The sequence below is a fragment of the Pseudophryne corroboree genome, chromosome 5, assembly GCF_028390025.1.
Source record: "Pseudophryne corroboree isolate aPseCor3 chromosome 5, aPseCor3.hap2, whole genome shotgun sequence".
Classification (NCBI taxonomy): Eukaryota; Metazoa; Chordata; class Amphibia; order Anura; family Myobatrachidae; genus Pseudophryne; species Pseudophryne corroboree.
In genome coordinates, this window is record NC_086448.1 from 61,885,037 (window position 1) to 61,907,233 (window position 22,197).

Sequence of the window (22,197 nt, forward strand, 5' to 3'; positions counted from 1 at the left end):
ATGGTGCCACATATGCGCAGGAAGAGGGTTGGTGGCCATCTTGGTTAAGGGTTTGAAGCCTCACTGTAGGAACTCCAACAACTCTCACTTGCATCTTTTCCTGCTTTGCGCGGATTCCAAATCGAGGCAAAACGTCATTATCCTGGCGTCGGATTCTCACGAGTTTGAATTCTATATAAGTCCCTGTGGTGGTGATGTGGGCACCAATTCACACTGACTCCAGTCCATGCTGCTGTGCTGTGTCCAGTGGCTGCTGTGCTGTGTCGATCCAGTCCAGCGGCTGCACTGTGCCTAGTGGCTGCTGTGGTCCAGTGGTTGCAGCTGTGTCCATACACTCAAGTGTCAAGTGGCTGCTGCTGTGTTCATCCATTCCCTGTGTCCATTCACTCAAGTGACTGTGCCGTGTCCGGTGGCTGCTGTGCTGTGTCCATCTACTCAAGTGGCTGCTGTGTCCACCCTCTTCGTTGGCTGCTGCTGTGCTGTGTCTATCCAGTTCAGTGGCTGCTGCTGTGTCCATCCACTCCCTATGTCCATCCACTCAGGTGGTTGTGCTGTGTCCAGTGGCTACAGCTGTGTCCATCCACTCCCTGTGTCCATCCACTTAAGTTGATGTGCCATGTCCAGTGGCTGCTGTGCTGTGTCCATACACTCAAGTGGCTGCTGTGTCTATCCTCTCCAGTAGTTGCTGATGTGTTGTGTCCATCCAGTCCAGTGGTTGCTGCTGTGTCCATCCACTCAAGTGGCTGTGCAGTGACCAGTGGTTGCTGTGCTGTGTCCATCCACTCCCTGCGTCCATTCACTCAAGTGACTGTGCCGTGTCCAGTGGCTGCTGGGCTGTGTCCATCCACTCAAGTGGCTGCTGTGTCTATCATCTCCAGTAGTTGCTGCTGTGCTGTGTCCATCCAGTCCAGTGTCTGAACTGACCTGACATCTGTCCACTCCAGTCCTTTTAGTTTTAATTTTGGCGGAGCTAGATTTACAGTACAGGCAGATAGCAAATCATTGTTTATTATTTCTGCAGCAGGGTACACTGTGTTCCACAGGAAAACATTGGGGTGTACAGTGGCTCTTGATCCAGAGGCACCAACAGGCTAAAGCTTTAGGCTGTCCCAGGATGCATTGGGGCCTCCCCTGTAACCCCGGCTCTAGGCACTGTGAGCTCAGTTCCTGGTTGGTGTCTGTAGCAGCAGGTCACCTAACAAGGGGGCTACACTGGGCAGCCCTGAAAAAGCTTGCTAGAAGATTTCAAGGGCCGCAGCGCTGTTACATGTCAGGGTGACATTCAGAGCGACATCTCCATCACTTCCTAAGCAGCATTGCATACTCCCGTGGCTCAGTTCCCGGGTACTTGCGGTGGAGATGCTATGGCTTTAGGCACACGGTTGCAGACGTTCTCCTGGCTCGCGTGGTTTCTACGGGGTGGAGGTAAGAGGGTCCCCTAAAATTGCGTATCTGATCGCAGTCTAGGGAGACGGACTGTGACGCTGGCGTGGACACTGTCACCGAGCAGGGACCCCACTATATCCGCCAGGGCTGGTCTCTGGGACTGCAGGGCAAGGACTCCTTTGTAAAGCCGCCAGTATACAGCGCTGTGACATTACAAACACTTGAGTATTCTACATGTCTCTATACAGACAGCGTTAGTTAAGAAAAAGAGTACCATATACAGAATATATTATACGAGTATTCTGATGTATACCTCCAGTCTAGGACCGCGCTGTGTTTTATATATATATATATATATATATATATATATTAGTTCAGTGCAGTTTTATTGTAATATAATAATTATCTGCATTGCTAATGTGACTGTGTGTGCCTGTATCTGCTGTGAGGTTTCACTTTCAGTGTTTCCCAGATATATATATCACTGTATTCTGTACCCTAGGGGACTAGGTGCGTCAGGGTCGTTTATATAGTACGTCACAGTATTTATTCAGTGTATTCTATTGTGTACTCAGTCTGGATTTATTCGCAGGTGTTGTGTACTGGGGACTCAGTCACATACTGTCGGATTTATTTGCAGGTCTTATACTCTGGCTTCATTGTACTAAACTGCTCTCTGTTGCATTTGTGTACAATGTCTAACAGAAAGGGCAGTAAATCTGTGGACGCTCCTGCATCATGCAGAGTATGCACCAAAGATTTACCAGAGGGGGAAGCTGTGTGTGATGGTCTGTGTACCATGTGTCATACACCCTCCAATCAGTCCGCAGCTCCTTTATCCAATCAGGAGCCACACTGGGCCGCGTTCTCAAGCCTACTGGGTACTCTAGTGGAGCGCCTAACGCACCCCTTTGGGACCAACTGTACCATTACAGCCTCAAATAATCCCTATGGTTAATCCGCTTTGGGTGGAAAACTTGTCTAACCAGTTGCAGCAGTTGACTCATTCCTTGGTCAGACAAAAATCTTCCTCCGGTCACTCCTGTGTCGCTGGGTCATCTAAGCGGGCTGCTTCCTCCTCACAATCCACAAGTCTCTCAGATGTTTCATCTGAAGTGGCGGGGGAGTATACTGTCCTTCAGGGGTGTATCTAGGGGTTCGAGCGCCCCTGGCAAAGTAAGGGACTGGCGCCCCCTCCAATATTTAAAATGGGTAAGGCTGAAAAAGCGCGTGGCAACACAATAGAACACACAATTCAAATGATACCACATGGTAGTGCCCCTTACTCAAATTACACTGCACAGTAGCGTCCGTCGTTCACATCACGCCACACAGTAGTACCCCTTATAAACGTTACACCACACAGTACCCCTTATACATGTTACGCCACATGTGTGTGTGTATGTATATATATATATATATGCGTAAAAACAGAGATTAATACTGCGCCACATGCGATATAAAACAGATATGTGATTAAACAGGCTGCCCTAAATGATACTCCCCTAGTGCTAGTAAAGGGGCGTCAGCTTAGTCCCTCAATAAACCAGGGTTGGTGAACCCCTTGAAGAAGTCTCATCAGACGAAACGCGTTGGGTGACCTGTACCTACCTCACTCCAAAGATAAGGAAAATTTGCTTTTAAATATTTTTATTGTAGTTCTTAATTCATTTAGTGCTTTTAGTCCAGCTGTGTATTTATTGTTGTCCCATTTTTTATGTATGTTTTTATGCATCTTTGTGTTCAATATTAAATTAGATTTTATCACTGTGGGCACCTGAAAATATTTATTGATACAGCGGTCGCTATATATCCCTCTCCCCCCGTATCTCATATATATATATATATATATATATATATATATATATATATAAAAAATAATTTTATTTGTATCTGTTATAGTAAGAGTTAGGTCCAGTGGCGGCTGGTGCCCCTGGGCTGCAGCTCCCGACCGCACATTACAGGGGGAGCCGGTCAGCACGTATAAACATACACGTGATGTATATGTGCTGGCTGCCTTACCCAGGGATCAGAAGCAGCCACCACTGTGTGTGTCACTGACCTGCCGGCTGTAGATGGATTAATCCAGTTCCACCTGTGCAGAGGTAGGACAGTCCTATATATGTGTCCTATACATTAGTGGCCACTGTACAGTATCTTACCATGCCTCTGCGTGAGTCCAGGAACGTAGCTGAGGTTCCGATAACTTATCTCTGCTCACCACAAGGCTTTCTATATCACCCTCTACATCTTACTTGCAGACAGGCTGAATAGTATTATGATAACAGAATGAAAACAACTCAGAGTTAAATACCCTCTACAATAACAATAACTAGCAGGATGTGGGGTGTAGGACACAATATGGGAAAGTGGGGTGCTACCGCAAATATCAGGTTCATATCTCTGACAGCTAACTATGCTGGAAATCTTTAAGTGTATAAGTGCTGGTGTCAAATAAATAGTGCATGAGTAAATAACGTTGCCCAAAATAAACGTGCCTTACTGAGTGTGCTGGTGTTACCTTCCTGGCTCAGACGGCACTAGGAATATGATGCACCTTAGGCTTTTGTCAACTGCCCCTTTGGCCATTGGTCCAGGTGATGGTCTACTGCCTACAGGCTGAACCTGAAAGCCCCGAACATACGTGAGCATCTACACCTTGTTCTTAGCCTAAAAGGCTAGTAAATTACCCTGAGTCAGTGCCAAGCTAGCCAAAGTTCCAAGAAGCCGCCATACACACAGGGTAGATTCCTTAAGTCATTCATGTCTACTTTGAAAGAGCATATTTGATGGCAATGGCAAAAAACTTGATGGTTAATTGCAATTGCTAGTACTTAAACTGAAAGGGGGAGTTGCTGGGCAAGTCATATGGTACACAGGGGTGTATCTAGGGGTCCAAGCGCCCCTGGCAAAGTAAGGGGCTGGCGCCCCGTCCCCCCTACACACATTTGAAATAAGGTGTGAGTATTGGAAATGAGGCATGGTCTTGTGGGGGAAGGGCGTGGACACAATAGTACTTCCAAATCAAATTATGCCACACAGTAGTGTCCCTTTTTCACATTACACCGCGCAGTAGTGTCTCATATTCACATTACACCATCCCTCCCTCCTAACCCTTACCCACCTTTCCCAAACCCTGACCCTAACCTGCCCCCCCAGCCTCTTCAGTGGTGTCTAACCCTAACCCACCCTTCCTAATCTCCTTCCCTGCAGATAAACCTAAACCTACCACCCTCGCAGCCTAACCCTAACCCTCCCACGTGGCTTGCCAGTGGAGATATTGGCCCCAACTCGATCCGGATTTTGGCATTCTGAATCGCTATCTATGTTGAGATGCCAGCATCAGCATTCCGAGCAGTTTCGGGATGCTGGCGTCAGCTTTCCGACTGCTGGGATGCCAAACGCCGGCATCTTGACTGCATCCTGAATGAAATGCTAATGAGATGCTGTGAGATGAGCCTCAAATGGACCCAGCCATTAACCAAACACCATTAATTGGATGGTAGAAGTGCTTCCTGTTAGAAGAAACATCAGGGTGCCATCACTTCCAAGATAAAATGATCAATTATACAATTAACTGATATACATTTCCTTGAACTTGGCCTTGAAATAGGTAAGATTTGTATTTTCTTTATTGCACTCAACAAGTTAAAGATTTTGCTTACTTACTACTTACTTACATCTAACATGCATGAAAATCGTGTAGTTTTCCAGGTCCAGGTTTTACAGTCCCTTCTCCCAAACACTGCCACTTTTTTATTATCTTCAACAACAAATAGATCTATAGCACTGTGCTATCTAACAATTGCTGTGTACCTGGTGAGAGTCTGTTACTGCCGGCGTGTCCATCAGAACTGCACTGCACTAGTGATCAGACTAGTGTTCGGCAGCACCGCACTTGTAATCAGACTCAAAATAAACTACAGTTCCCAGCAGCCCTTGCTGCCGGGAGCTCCCAGCAACAAGGGCTGCTGGGAGTTGTAGATTATTTTGAGTATGATTACAAGTGCTGTGCTGCCGGACACCGGCGCCGCTTCAGCAGTAACAGACTCTCAGAAGGTACAGTCTGATATTACTACTTTTCTACCCTTTGGCCACGGGTGGCACTCGCCAGTAGACGCCCCCTCCTTGCCTGGCGCCCCTGGCGAGTGCCATCCTGGCCAATGGGTAGATACACCCCTGATGGTACATATGGCATTAAGACACATAACCCTTTGGCACAGCCTGTTAGTATGGTGGCATCTATGACATGGGATGTCAATCTACGGACTTGCAATAGGGATTTGTTGCAGAGATGTGGAGCATTGAGGTAGCATTCTAATTGGGGCACCAATCTTCAGCTTTAGTTGTTGAGCAGGCTTTCCTAGGTCCTGAAAGAGTTGAAAGAAGTACCATGGGATTCTTAACATTCCACCATTTATTGTTCTTTCCACTGACTCGTATATTTATTATTATTTATGAACAGTTTCTTATACAGCGCAGCAAATTCCATTGCGCTTTACAATTGGACACAATAATAAAACATAACCGGGTAATAACAAACAGTCATAGAGGTAGGAAGGCCCTGCTCGCAAGCTTACAATCTATAGGGAAATAGGCATTGATACACAAGAATAGGTACTATCTATTGCATAGTTGTCCACCAGATTGCAAAGGTGGGCTGCATGATATGGCCATGCAGCAATGGTGAACCAAGGTCAGGAGCATACAGTATGTGTGGACTGTACAGTGGAGATACAGTATTATTAGATAGGAAAGCTTATGAAGGTAATGTTAGTGGTTCTGGAATTTGATAAGCTTGTCTCAGTAGGTGAGTTATCAGGGAATGCTTGAAGGTTTGGAGACTAGAGGAGAGTATTATTGTGCGTGGTAGGGTATTCCACAGAGTGGGTGCATCCCGAAGAAAGTCCTGCAACCATGCATGGGAGTGAGTAATGATTGGAGATGAGAGACGTAGATCTTGCGAAGAACAAAGTAAGATAAGGTTATTAGGAGAAGTGCATGTCAGAAATAGGTCTAAGGCCGGGATGTACTAAAGGGAACAATGCGGTAAACCCCCCATTTTCGGGGGTTTTACCGCATTTTCAAATGTACTAAGACCTGGCCGCCGAGTTTACGCCACTGAGGGTCGGCGATACCCTATAGAAGCCTATGGAATTCTTACTGCCACCGCCGCATCCCGTCACCGCCGCCTCGCACCGCTCACGACGACCCCCCCCGGCATACCTGTGTGCAGTAAGCTGGTGCGGTCCCCTCCTCTTTCTCCCCCCGCAGCACAGCCTTGTCTCCTGGCTGCAGAGGGGAGGAGGAGGAGCCCAGGGACTCCCAGCACACGTCACCTCCCGCTGCTTGGAGGTGACGGAGGCCAGCAAAAACCCTCTCCTCGGCAGTAACACTGATCACAGGGCACCCCTGGCATCGCATTGCGATACTAATCGCATATGTTAGTACATATGCAATTGGCATCGTTGCGATGACCCGTGATTAGTGTTAGTACATCCCGACCTAAGTGTGTTAGAGGAGGAGAATCCTGTGACAAGATCAGAGATGTATGAAGGGAAGGGGCTGCTGAGGGCTTTGAAGGTGAAGCTGAGTAGCTTGAACTGAATTCTGGAGGCAAAGAGAAGCCGATGGGAAGGTTTGAAGAGTGGTGCAGTGAATGGTCCTCAAATGTGTACTGGCGAGAGATGGGAGCAATAATCAAAGGGAATAACAGGTGTTCTGGACCAGAGGGTAGACGGCAATACTGAAGGAAGCGGAGAGGTCAATGTAGAATGTATTAAATAAATGATAGTTCAAAATCTGATTGGTTGCTATGGGCAAAACCAACAACCGTTTTAGAAATGTTACTAAGGTCTATCCATGGTCTCCGATAAGCCAAACCTCAACCATTTCAGGACCCCTGTCCCTGCAGTTGCTCAATGATACATAACGTCAGTGGTGTCACAAGAGTGATATGGGGCGCACCCGGGTGTCACCTGCCGAGGAGTGACACCAAAGTGCCGCCTCCTGCACAGTGACAGGAGCCGGAGGATGCAGTGTAACATTACGTGTAGGACCACCATGCACAGTAAACAAGGCATCCTCCAGGTGCAGCCCATATCTCCCGAAGCCCCCATAGTGATGAAAATGGGGGGCGTGAACCCCATCCCATGAAGCCATGCCCCTGTCCCGCTAAGCCACAACCCTTCTGAGACTGTCACACCGGGTGTGAGCAGGTGAGTGATACCTCTGCATAGCGCCGTAAGAATTGCATATTGTAATGGGATTCTGGGCACTAATATTGCCCCCAGATCACATTGCATACTGTATGCAATTCTTGATAAATGGGCCCCTAAATTTCTACCATGAGTCACAAAAGCTCCTACTGTCTTATCAGTCTTCTCTCTCTGACTGTAAGGTGTCATGAGCAGGGCCCTCTATAGACCCTTCCTTACGTCTGAAATTTTGTAGGAGTCGTCAGCCTGCCCGGCACAGTGCTCTTCTGGGGCACCTTAAAACAAATGTTGAAGTTGGTCACACATGAACCAGGCAGAGCAGTGCCAGATAGGGAGTTGGAGGGCAGAAATATTTGTTCTGTAATTCAGAGGTCTTTGCCTCCACTCCCCCTTATCTTGTACTGTAGATTTATCAGGACATGCATAGTATAACACAAACCAGGCACTTCAGATACAGGAATCTCACTTTTGTGACTGAAGTGCTTGGTTTGTTTAGGTCCTTACCACAGGAAAAAGTGACCTGCACACCACCAGCTGAACCCGTGGCACCTCCACAAAATGTGGTATGGGTGATTCTCCAGAAACTGCATCACACATATTTTTTGTTTTCCTTTTAAACTGGTTTTAAGAAATTGTTGTTATATGAAAACAATTGCTTAGTAGCAATGCCTTACCCTACAACTTAAGACAGCTTAAGTCTTGGTATTTTGGAGAAGTATGTCATTTGAATTTGTGTAACTGTCCCGTGCATCACCAGGAGAATCGCCCCTATGTGTGTACAACTCTTAGGGCCTGATTCATACCCATAAACTATGATGGTGAGAGGAATACGCATATGTAGTACCCCCTGTGGCTGTTTGGGAGTGGGGAGGGCGTTGTGCTGGACAGTGTTCCTGAAAACAGGGACGTCGGGAGTGCGCAGGCTAGTGTCTACGTCTTCTGACTTAGATTTTCTGGCCTCGGAAGCCTGAGCAGCCCAGTCATCTTGAGTAACCTGAAGGTTGAACAGATGACTGATATTCATGCAAGTGATCCGATGCTGCTTCTTTGTATGCATCAGCAGATCACCAGAGCATGCAAGAGGCGTCAATTTACACAAGACATCTCCTGCAGCATTAGCATCATTTAGCACAGCGGCTGCATGTGAAGGTGTAGCTACTGTACTGCTGCGTCTATGTCTGCATCAGGCCCATAGTAAAAAGGACTATGGATTACATTTCAACCTCAGAGTGGGCACCTTCCACAGTTTGATCATCATCATCATCATCATCATCATCAGTGTTGACACTAATATCAAGATCAGCACCCTACAGTATATAAGTTTATCTCCACTGGTTCCCACCATTATACAGTATTAATCAATGTATTATGTGGTTGCCTTACCAGAAGCCATAAACTTTTGTGTGTTATACTGACTTAAAATTTCATTTTATCATAGGCAGACGTATCGGACACTTCTTGTGACACTTGCGGTGATAACTTGTTCACAAGAAGATGTTTATATTTATTTACGTCTGCGTCCCTTGGAAACAAAGGCATTCCATTTGCCATGGTTGTTAATAGGTGATTTAGGGGCAGATTTATTAAGCTCGGTGAAGTGATAAAGTGGAAGGTGATAAAGGACCAGCTAATCAGATCCTTACTGCCATGTCCCAGGCTGGGTTTGAAAAATGACAGTTAGGAGCTGACTGGCTGGTCCTTTATCACCTTCCACTTTATCACTTCACCGATCTTAATAAATCTGCCCCTTAATTACTATCCAGTCTCATGGCTTCTCTAGTTGCTCGACCACTAGTTTAATGAGTATGGTATGACGTGGCAGTATCTGATCTTACTTCTTATCATTTCAAAAGTTCTAAGTAGATTTCAAGAAAGGTGTCACAACTGAGGGCCTGAGCTGACGGGAGGCAGCCTCAGTTGTAGGGGCTGAGGTGTAATGGAACCTGGCAGGTTGTATCAGACCCCTAGACATATAGAAGAATTGCCCGAAGGCGTGACCACGACAACCAGGAATAAAAGTCAATGATGTTTATTTATGACAAACTCCATGCATCACAGTAGCAGTAAAGGAACATAAAAATCAGCAGAGAAATAATAATACAGTTCCTGGGTACTACAGGGTGGCAGGGACCACAGAGCTCTGGTGGTATGAGACAGTTCTTATTATCTGCAAGTTGGAAAGTCCTTACCAGGCTCAACTGTAGCAATGCAGAAAGCCCAGGGTCGTACCAGCTGGTGTTCCAGGGAAAGCTGGACTGCTGAAGATAAAATGCTGCTGTGGGTACTGGTTAGAACCAGACAGGTGTTGGCACGGAGTGGATACTGGCTGGAACCAGTTAAATAATAAATGAGGCTTGAGAGCGATGCAATATGGATGAAATGTAGAATTTGAGAACGGAGAAATAATAATACCGGTGGAGAGAGGTAAACTGCAGAAAGGACACCGGCCCTTTAAGAGAAGCTGTACACTGCTGGAAGCTGGGCTGGAAGCAGGTGATTGTTGTAGCTGGAAACAGGTGAGTCCAGAATGGATCGGAGAGTCAGGCTACACTGCAGATGGAATGCTGGTACACCGGCCCTTTAAGAGAAGCTGTACACTGCTGGAAGCTGAGCTGGAAGCAGGTGATGTTGTAGCTGGAAACAGGTGAGTCCAGAATGGATCGGAGAGTCAGGCTACACCGCAGATGGAATGCTGGTGCGGGTCTCTATAGCAGAAGTCTGGAGACAGGAGCTGGAACCTGGAAGACAATCACAGGAGAGAGACAAACTGGAACTAGGTTTGACAACCAAAGCACTGACGCCTTCCTTGCTCAGGCACAACCTATTTATACCTGCAGCAAGGAAGGCATTGGCTAGGCAATTATGCAAATTAATAATACAGACAGCAGATTGCTGAATATGATCAGATGACAGAATCCAAGATGGCTGCGCCCATGCAGACACTTGGAGGGAAGTTTGGTTTGTAATCCATGTGGTCTGGAAAACAGTAATGGCGGCGCCGGCCACCGGAGACAGGAGACGCCAGGCTGACAGGTGCACATCCAACCACGCGGACACAGCGGAGGCCGCGGCTGACGTAATCGCCACTCTGAATGCAGAAGCTCAGGAACGGCGGCGGAGGCCGCGGGAGACGCCATGCCAGATGTATAAGGCGTTACTGTGACAGCGTCCAGAGAGACAGGAGAGGATGCGGGAATATGCACATCAGGATAACAGATGGGATCCGGTCCTGGAGCGCTGAGCCAGCCTTAGGAGGCATCTGATGGGTAAGAAATGGCGTCCAGATACCCGGATCGTGACAAAAGGATTCTCCAGTGTGCTAGAAAAAAGGCAACGTGTCCCTGCTCTCCCTATTTCACTGTGTAGCTTCTCCTGAACAGCCACCCCATTGGGGAAGAATGTCTGGAATCGGATACTGTGTATGTGAGGGACATATAGGTCCTGCTGAGACCGGAACTGTGGGCCTAATTCAGCATGGAATGCTGCTCCGACATCGTTGGCATGACTGGTTGACAGGCAGAGGCGTTCACGGGGCGGTGACTGAGCGTTTTCAGGGCGTCGTCGGGGAAGTGGGGGCGTCGGCAGTGTTTTCAGGGCAGCTGTGTGTCGTTACACGCAGCCGCTCCAATCAAAAAAATGGCGACGGGACTCCTGCCGTCGCAGTCAGGCTGCGCCGGCAGGGGGCATCCATAGTTCCTACGACCACGCTCTAATTGATTTTATAGCTTTATGTTAAATAAATAAACAAGGCAGAATTTTTTTTAGATATGGTAATCACAGTCTACATACAAATAAGGAATAAGGAGACAACATAATATTAAAATAACAAAAACATATAAGACAATGTCGAAATAAATCAAAAAAGGAGGCAACAAATCTGGTGAGTTAAGGGAGGGAAGGAAAAAGAGAAAAAAGAGTAGAAGGAAAAACAAGGGAATGTGGGGAAACAACAGCTTTGGGCAGAGGTGTAACTAGGGTCTTCGGCGTCCCTGAGAAGATGACGTCTTCAGTCGGTATTCGCTATTCATGTAGGTCACATCGCCTGGAAGATGCCAGTTTGTGTAAGAATATTAACAAGGTTATTATCATACAATTGCAGTTTAATCAGACTCACATCCCGCCCCCTGCATTTCTCAGCCACATCCTTTCCCCCCTGAGTCTCTCAGCCTCACCGTCTCCCTGCGTCTCAGCCACACCATCTCTCCCGTGCGTTTCTCAGCCACATCATCATCTCCCCCGTGTCGTCTCTCAGCCACACCATCACCCCCGCACCATCTCTCAGCACACCATCACCTCCCCACTGCTTCGTGTCTCAGCACACCATTGTCTGTGTCTCTCTGCCCCCCCTCACCTCTTGGGAGCCGGGAGTGAGGTTGAAGACAGGCAAGATGAGGGTGCCAACTGTGAGGACATATATGAGGTGCCGTACGGTGCGCCACAGTGGGGGGTGGGAGGAGCGGCGCATAATGGACGGGAGGGGCAGCGTAATGGTGGCTGGAGGGCAGGCAGTGCAGTGCTGGTGCGATGCCCGAGGCCGGCGATGCCCCCATCTGCTGGGCCCTGACATGGCGCCTAGGGCACGCACCCTGCTCACCCCGCCCTAGTTACGCCACTGGCTCCGGGTCCTTCAAAAACAAACAAAAAAATAGCAAGCTCCACTCAAATAATTCCGAAGGCCAGATAAATTAAGAAAACCAAATCAGTGCTGAAACCAGGGGGCCACAGACCCAGAAGGTCCCGCAGACCATATCAAGGTTTAGGAGGGATGAGATGTAATAAGATTCTTAAAGGTTTTTGAGTCCTTGATGTCCATCCAGTGGAAACATTAATTTGCTATTTTAAATTATTGGAGTGAAGCGTAAGATGGAACATCCTGCTGATTGTTTATATGGTAGCTCTGGGATGTGTAGTTCAACAGCAGTTGGTGTGCCAGAGGGGATGCGGTTATGTGACCGGTCGCTAGACCGCCGGTGACAATACCGTTGTCAGGATCTCAGTCGCTCAACAGCCAGCCAATCGGCATGCCGACCAACCGGGACTATTCCCACTCGTGGGTGTCCACAACACCCATAGAGTGGGAATAGAACCTGTGGCGAGCCCGCTGCGTGGCGAACGCAGAGAGCCCGCAGGAGGCTTTGTTGCCCCCCCCCTCCCTCCCTATGGCCATCTCAAAGCCGGGATCCCGACGCCGGTATGGTGACCACCGGCTGTCTCCTGACCACTGGTTACACAAACCCGACCGTGCCAGAGGTTTATTAGCATAGAAATATGAGTAGGACGTGTTACATGCGTAGTAGTACATATATGTGTATGATGAGTATTACAAATACATGTTATATATGTATTGAACATGTATGATGAGGAGGACATATAGGTGTAGGATGAGTTGTACAGGTTATGGGTATAGATGCATGATGAGCAGGTGCATACTGCATGCAGGGCCGGTGCAAGTTTTCTTGGCACCCTAGGCAAAACATCTCCCTACTGCCCAGCCCCAACACTATCACTTTCCCAGTCAGTAAGGTGAAAGTGATTAGGCAGAGTCTTATACATTTCCCAGTCATCTGACTGCATTGACTACAACAAGGATGTATCTCTCAAAGACATCCTTAATTATTTGATGGGTACCCCCTTCCCAGATCCTGGCACCCTACTATCCAGCTGCCTATCTCTTTCTATTTGATTTTGTCTCTCATACATCCATACACTGCCTCTCTCATACATACATACATACATACATACATACATACATACATACATACACATACACATACACAGCCTCTTTCATACATCCATACACTGCCTCTCACATCCATCCATCCATCCATACACTGCCTCTCTCATACATACACTGCCTCTCTCATACATACACTGCCTCTCACATACATACATACATACATACATACATACATACATACATACATACACTGCCTCTCTCATACATACATACATACATACATACATACATACATACACTGCTTCTCTCATACATACACTGCCTCTCCTATACATACATGCATACACTGCCTCTCCCATACATACATACATACATACATACATACATCCACTGTCTCTCTCATACATACATACATACATACATACATACATACACTGCCTCTCCTATACATACATCCATACACTGCCTCTCCCATACATACATACATCCACTGTCTCTCTCATACATACATACATACATACATACATACATACACTACCTCTCCCATACATACATCCATACACTGCCTTTCCCATACATACATACATACATACATACATACATACATACATACACTGTCTCTCTCATCCATACATCCATACATACACTGTCTCTCACATACATACATACATACATACATACATACATACACTGCCTCTCTCTCACATACATACATCCAATGTCTCTCTCATACATACATACATACATACATACATACACTCTCTCATACATCCATACACTGCCTCTCACATACATACATACATACATACATGCATACATACATACATACATACACTGCTGCTCTCATACATACACTGCCCCTCCCATACATACATACATACATACATACGTACACTGTCACTCATACATACATACATACATACATACATACATACATACACTGTCTCTCTTACATACATACATACATCCATACATACACTGCCTCTCTTACATACATACATCCACTGTCTCTCTCATACATACATACATACATACATACATACATACATATATCCATCCATCCATACACTGCCTCCATATATACATCCATATATACACTGCCTCCATATATACACTGACTCCAAATATACATAGTCATATATACATAAATCCAACCCTCCTCCTCCCCCAGCCAGGGTGAATTTTGGTCACTTGTCCAGGGTGTGACTCCAGGCAGCGGCATCTTACCGCTGGCCAGGAAGCCATGGTGGGAATACTGCTCCATGCTGTTGTTGCCACCATCTCCCGGATCACGATGCCGTCCAGGATAGCACTGCTGCTGTTGGAGGGGAGGCACTGCTCCCATTGCTTGTGTCGGCTCCATAGTCCATGGTGGACGCTGACGCTGGTGAGATGCGGGCGGCTGTGGCTAGTGAGGGGCGGGCGGCTGCGTCTAGTGAGAGGCGGGCGGCTGCGTCTAGTGAGAGGCGGGCGGCTGCGGCTAGTGAGGGGCGGGTGGCTGCAGCTGCTGAGGGACGGGCGGCTGCAGCCGCTGATCAATTGCCGGTGTTTATCCTCAATCACCCAGCCCCTCCGGAACCCGCAGAAATATATATTTTTTAAAACCGGTACTGTGGGTTGCGTGGGGACATCCCGCTCATCCCTCATGTTAATGTGCTGCTGTGCTAAGTGCCGCCCTCCAGTGGCCGGCGCTCTAGCAGCTGCCTAAAGCTGCCTAGTGGTAGCGCCGGCCCTGACTGCATGTGTATAATGAGTAGAACATGTAACTTATTTGACCAAAATTCTACACACAATACCCCATAATGACAAAGTGAAAAAGGTTTTTTTTGCAAATTTATTAAAAACAAAAAAAAACTAAGAAATTACATGTACATAAGTATTCACAGCCTTTGCTCAATACTTTGTTGATGCACCTTTGGCAGCAATTACAGCTTCAAGTCTTTTTGAATATGATGCCATAAGCTTGGCACACCTATCTTTGGGCAGTTTCGCCCATTCCTCTTCACAGCACCACTCAAGCTCCATCAGGTTGGATGGGAAGCGTCGGTGCACAGCCATTTTCAGACCTCTCCAGAGATGTTCAATCGGATTCATGTCTGGGCTCTGGCTGGGCCACTCAAAGACATTCACAGACTTGTCCTGAAGCCACTCCTTTGATATCTTGGCTGTGTGCTTAGGGTCGTTGTCCTGCTGAAAGATTTACCACCGCCCTAGTCTGAGGTCAAGAGCGCTCTGGAGCAGGTTTTCATCCAGGATGTCTCTGTACATTGCTGCATACATCTTTCCCTCTATCCTAAAATAGGCTCCCAGTTCCTGCCACTGAAAAACATTCTCACAGCATGATGTTGCCACCACCCTGCTTCACTGTAGGGATGGTATTGGCCTGGTGATGAGCAGTGTCTGATTTCCTCCAAACATGATGCCTGGCAATCACGCCAAAGAGTTCAATCTTTGTCTCATCAGACCAGAGAATTTTGTTTCTCATGGTCTTAGAGTCCTTCAGTGCATTTTGGCAAACTCCAAGCGAGCTGCCATGTGCTTTTTACTAAGGAGAGGCTTCCGTCTGGCCACTTTACCATACAGGTCTGATTGGTGGATTGCTGCAGAGATGGTTGTCGTTCTGAAAGGTTCTCCTCTCTCCACAGAGGAATGTTGTAGCTCTGACAGAGTGACCATCGGGTTCTTGGTTACCTCCCTGACTAGGGCCCTTCTCCCCCCGATCGCTCAGTTTAGACAGCCGGCCAGCTCTAGGAAAAGTCCTGGTTGTTCCGAACATCTTCCATTTATGGATGATGAAGGCCACGGTGCTCATTGGGACCTTCAAAGCAGCAGACATTTTTCTGTACCCTTCCCCAGATTGTCTTGGAGGTCTACAGACAATTCCTTTGACTTCATGCTTGGTTTGTTCTCAGACATGCACTGTCAAGACCTTATGTAGACAGGTGTGTGTACCTTTCTAAATCATGTCCAATCAATTAAATTTACCACAGGTGGACTCCAGGGGCGGATCCAGAAGAAAATGATAGGGGGGGCACCATGGGAGGGGCAAGTACATTTGCGAGCGGCTTCGGTGCATGTGAGGTGGCGCTTCTTATACAATGCCCACAGTTGTAGCGCTCATTATGCAATGTCCACTGTACTGGTAGTGCCCCTTATATAGACCCCATAGTAGTGGTGCCCCTTATGCAATGCCCGTATTGCCCCCAGTAGTAATGTTGCATGTAGTAATGCCCCCAGTCATTTAGCGCCCTAGTAGTTATGCCCCCAGTGGTAATGCCCCTGCAGTTATGATCCCAGTAGTTTACCCCCCCCCCTTTAGTTTAGCCTCCCAGTGGTAATGCCCCCAGTAGTTTGTCTGCTTGTAGTTTAGCCACCATTACAGATGGAGTTCCGTCTGTGCCTTGGCCTATCACCGCATCTGGGGCGCGCACGTGTCCGTGACACGCACGCGCCCCATTCACTGGAATGAGAGCGTCTGTGTGCACTCCCGGCGGGGCTAAGCGGCGACCAATCAGACAGAGAGTGCCCCATAGAGGTACTGTGCCCCACGGCGCGCGCGCACAAAAAAAAATGGGTGTGGCCAATTAAAATGGGACGTGAAACACAGACATATGCCCCCTATAGTGCAGTGCCAGATCCACAATTGCCCCCACAGTGCCAGATCCACAATTGACCCCACAGTGCCAGGTATACAAATGCCCCCACAGTGCCAGGTATACAAATGCCCCCACAGTGCCAGATCCACAAATGCCCCCACAGTGCCAGGTATACAAATGCCCCCACATTGCCAGGTATACAAATGCCCCCACAGTGCCAGATCCACAAATGCCCCCACAGTGCCAGGTATACAAATGCCCCCACATTGCCAGGTATACAAATGCCCCCACATTGCCAGGTATACAAATGCCCCCACAGTGCCAGATCCACAAATGCCCCCACAGTGCCAGGTATACAAATGCCCCCACAGTGCCAGATCCACAAATGCCCCCACAGTGCCAGGTATACAAATGCCCCACAGTGCCAGCCAATTGCCCCCACAGTGCCAGGTATACAATTGCCCCCACAGCAGCCAGTGCTGCAGCTGCTTACCGCTGCTGCACTGCTGCTGCTGCTGCTCCTCCTCCGGGCTCCGGCTGTGAGGGACGGGTGAGTCAGGAGAGGAGAACGCCCGCCAGCGCGGCTGTGTCTGGCGCAGCGGCGTATAGCAGACTTCGTTCAAACCAGCCGCCGGTTTGTGAGACAATCAGAGCTCGCGGACCGGCGGCTTCTGATTGGCTGCTGGTCCGCGAGCTCTGATTGGCTCACGAACCGGCGGCTGGTTTGAACGAAGTCCGCTATACGCCGCCGCGCCAGACACAGCCGCGCTGGCGGGCGTTCTCCTCTCCTGACAGCTGAGACACGCTGCCGCCGGACTGAGCGGCAACGTGTCTCAGTGACACAAGCGGGGGCGCTGTGCAGGGAGACGGGCGCCCGCTGGTAACACAATCTCAGCGGGCGCCCGTCATCTCTCTGTGCGGCGCCGGCGCTGGGGGGGACGGAGGCCACAAATGACAGGGGGGGCACAGGCCCGAGTGCCTTCCCCCCTGGATCCGCCACTGGTGGACTCCAATTAAGCTGTAGGAACATCTCAAGGACGATCAGTGAAAACAGGATGCAGCTGAGCTCAATTTTGAGGTTCATGGCAAAGGCTGTGAATACTTATGTACGTGATTTCTTAGTTTTTTATTTTTAATAAATTTGCAAAAATCTAAAAAAAAAAATGAATTTATTCCATTTTGGAACAAGGCTGTAACATAACAAAATGTGGAAAAAGCAAAGTGCTGTGAATACTTTCTGGATGCACTGTAAGTGTTATATGATGATGAGCATGTTGTGTGAGATGAATAGTACATAGGGGGGCAGATTTATCAACGAGTAAAATTCTTTATATTGCTCAATACAAATGATAAATGATGTCCAGCCAATCAGCTCCTAACTGTCATGTGTTTGAAAAATGAGTCAGGAACTATGACATGGTGCAATGGGCACTACTGCTATGGGAATGGTGTAAGGGGCACTACTATTATGGGCATTGTGTAAGTTGCACTACTACTATGGGCATTGTGTAATGGGCACAACTATGACATGGTGTAATGGGCACTACTACTATGGGCATTGGGGGTAATTCCAAGTTGATCGCAGCAGGAATTTTGTTAGCAGTTGGGCAAAACCATGTGCACTGCAGGGGAGGCAGATATAACATGTGCAGAAAGAGTTAGATTTGGGTGGGTTATTTTGTTTCTGTGCAGGGTAAATACTGGCTGCTTTATTTTTACACTGCAATTTAGATTGCAGATTGAACACACCACACCCAAATCTAACTCTCTCTGCACATGTTACATCTGCCTCCCCTGCAGTGCACATGGGGGTCATTCCGAGTTGTTCGCTCGCAAGCTGCTTTCTCTGACGTCCTAGTGGATGCTGGGACTTCCGTAAGGACCATGGGGAATAGCGGCTCCGCAGGAGACTGGGCACAAAAGTAAAAGCTTTAGACTAGCTGGTGTGCACTGGCTCCTCCCCCTATGACCCTCCTGCAAGCCTCAGTTAGATTTTTGTGCCCGAACGAGAAGGGTGCATGCTAGGTGGCTCTCCTGAGCTGCTTAGAAGTAAAAGTTTAAATAGGTTTTTTATTTTCAGTGAGTACTGCTGGCAACAGGCTCACTGCATCGTGGGACTAAGGGGAGAAGAAGCGAACTCACCTGCGTGCAGAGTGGATTGGGCTTCTTGGCTACTGGACATTAGCTCCAGAGGGACGATCACAGGTTCAGCCTGGATGGGTCCCGGAGCCGCGCCGCCGGCCCCCTTACAGAGCCAGAAGAGCGAAGAGGTCCGGAGAAAGAGGCGGCAGAAGACGTTCCTGTCTTCAAATAAGGTAGCGCACAGCACTGCAGCTGTGCGCCATTGCTCTCAGCACACTTCACACTCCGGTCACTGAGGGTGCAGGGCGCTGGGGGGGAGCGCCCTGAGACGCAATAAAACACTATAAAACCCTTATATGGCTAAAGAAATGCATCACATATAGCTCCTAGGCTATATGGATGCATTTAACCCCTGCCAGTTTTCCTGAAAAAAGCGGGAGAAAAGGCCGCCGAGAAGGGGGCGGAGCCTATCTCCTCAGCACACGAGCGCCATTTTCCCTTACAGCTCCGCTGGAAGGACGGCTCCCTGACTCTCCCCTGCAGTCCTGCTACAAGAATCAGGGTAAAACAAGAGAGGGGGGGGCACTATTGGCAGCTAATTTATAATACAGCAGCTATAACAGGGAGTAACACTTATATAAGGTTATCCCTGCATATATATAGCGCTCTGGTGTGTGCTGGCAAACTCTCCCTCTGTCTCCCCAAAGGGCTAGTGGGGTCCTGTCCTCTATCAGAGCATTCCCTGTGTGTGTGCTGGGTGTCGGTACGATTGTGTCGACATGTATGAGGAGGAAAATGATGTGGAAGCAGAGCAATTGCCTGTGTTAGTGATGTCACCCCCTAGGGAGTCGACACCTGACTGGATGGTCGTATTTAAAGAATTACGTGACAATGTCAGCACTTTGCAAAAAACTGTTGACGACATGAGACAGCCGGCAAATCAGTTAGTGCCTGTTCAGGCGTCTCAGACACCGTCAGGGGCGCTAAAACGCCCGTTACCTCAGATGGTCGACACAGACCCAGACACGGATACTGAATCCAGTGTCGATGGTGAGGAGACAAACGTAATGTCCAGTAGGGCCACACGTTACATGATCACGGCAATGAAGGAGGCATTGAACATTTCTGACACTACAAGTACCACAAAAAAGGGTATTATGTGGGGTGTGAAAAAAATAAGAATTTACTTACCGATAATTCTATTTCTCATAGTCCGTAGTGGATGCTGGGGACTCCGTAAGGACCATGGGGAATAGCGGCTCCGCAGGAGACTGGGCACATCTAAAGAAAGCTTTAGGACTAACTGGTGTGCACTGGCTCCTCCCCCTATGACCCTCCTCCAAGCCTCAGTTAGGATACTGTGCCCGGACGAGCGTACACAATAAGGAAGGATTTTGAATCCCGGGTAAGACTCATACCAGCCACACCAATCACACCGTATAACCTGTGATCTGAACCCAGTTAACAGTATGATAACAGAGGAGCCTCTGAAAGATGGCTCACAACAATAATAACCCGATTTTTGTAACAATAACTATGTACAAGTATTGCAGACAATCCGCACTTGGGATGGGCGCCCAGCATCCACTACGGACTATGAGAAATAGAATTATCGGTAAGTAAATTCTTATTTTCTCTAACGTCCTAAGTGGATGCTGGGGACTCCGTAAGGACCATGGGGATTATACCAAAGCTCCCAAACGGGCGGGAGAGTGCGGATGACTCTGCAGCACCAAATGAGAGAACTCCAGGTCCTCCTCAGCCAGGATATTAATTTTGTAGAATTTTACAAACGTATTTGCTCCTGACCAAGTAGCTGCTCGGCAAAGTTGTAAAGCCGAGACCCCTCGGGCAGCCGCCCAAGATGAGCCCACCTTCCTTGTGGAGTGGGCATTTACAGATTTTTGGTTGTGGCAGGCCTGCCACAGAATGTGCAAGCTGAATTGTACTACAAATCCAACGAGCAATAGTCTGCTTAGAAGCAGGAGCACCCAGCTTGTTGGGTGCACACAGGATAAACAGCGAGTCAGATTTCCTGACTCCAGCCGTCCTGGAAACATATATTTTCAGGGCACTGACAACGTCTAGCAACTTGGAGGCCTCCAAGTCCCTAGTAGCCGCAGGCACCACCAATAGGTTGGTTCAGGTGAGACGCTGAGACCACCTTGGGGAGAAACTGAGGACGAGTCCTCAATTCCGCCCTGTCCGAATGGAAAATCAGATAAGGGCTTTTTCATGATAAAGCCGTCAATTCTGACACGCGCCTGGCCCAGGCCAGGGCCAACAGCATGACCACTTTCCATGTGAGATATTTTAACTCCACAGATTTAAGTGGTTCAAACCAATGTGACTTTTGGAACCCAAAACTACATTGAGATCCCAAAGTGCCCCTGGAGGCACAAAAGGAGGCTGTATATGCAGAACCCCTTTTACAAACGTCTGAACTTCAGGGACTGAAGCTAGTTCTTTTTGGAAGAAAATTGACAGGGCCGCAAATTTGAACCTTAATGGACCCCAATTTCAGGCCCATAGACACTCCTGTTTGCAGGAAATGTAGGAATCGACCCAGTTGAATTTCCTCCGTCGGGCCTTACTGGCCTCGCACCACGCAACATATTTTCGCCATTTGCGGTGATAATGTTTTTGCGGTTACATCCTTCCTGGCTTTGATCAGGATAGGGATGACTTCATCCGGAAAACCTTTTTTTCTTCAGGATCCGGCGTTCAACCGCCATGCCGTCAAACGCAGCCGCGGTAAGTCTTGGAACAGACAGGGTCCTTGCTGGAGCAGGTCCCTTCTTAGAGGTAGAGGCCACGGATCCTCCGTGAGCATCTCTTGAAGTTCCGGTTACCAAGTCCTTCTTGGCCAATCCGGAGCCACGAATATAGTGCTTTCTCCTCTCCATCTTATCAATCTCAGTACCTTGGGTATGAGAGGCAGAGGAGGGAACACATACACTGACTGGTACACCCACGGTGTTACCAGAGCGTCTACAACTATTGCTTGAGGGTCTCTTGACCTGGCGCAATACCTGTCGAGTTTTTTTTTTTTTTTTTTTAATCATGTGGACGACTTCTGGGTGAAGTCCCCACTCTCCCGGGTGGAGGTCGTGCTGAGGAAGTCTGCTTCCCAGTTGTCCACTCCCGGAATGAATACTGTTGACAGTGCTATCACATGATTTTCCGCCCAGCGAAGAATCCCTGCCATTGCCCTCCTGCTTCTTGTGCCACCCTGTCT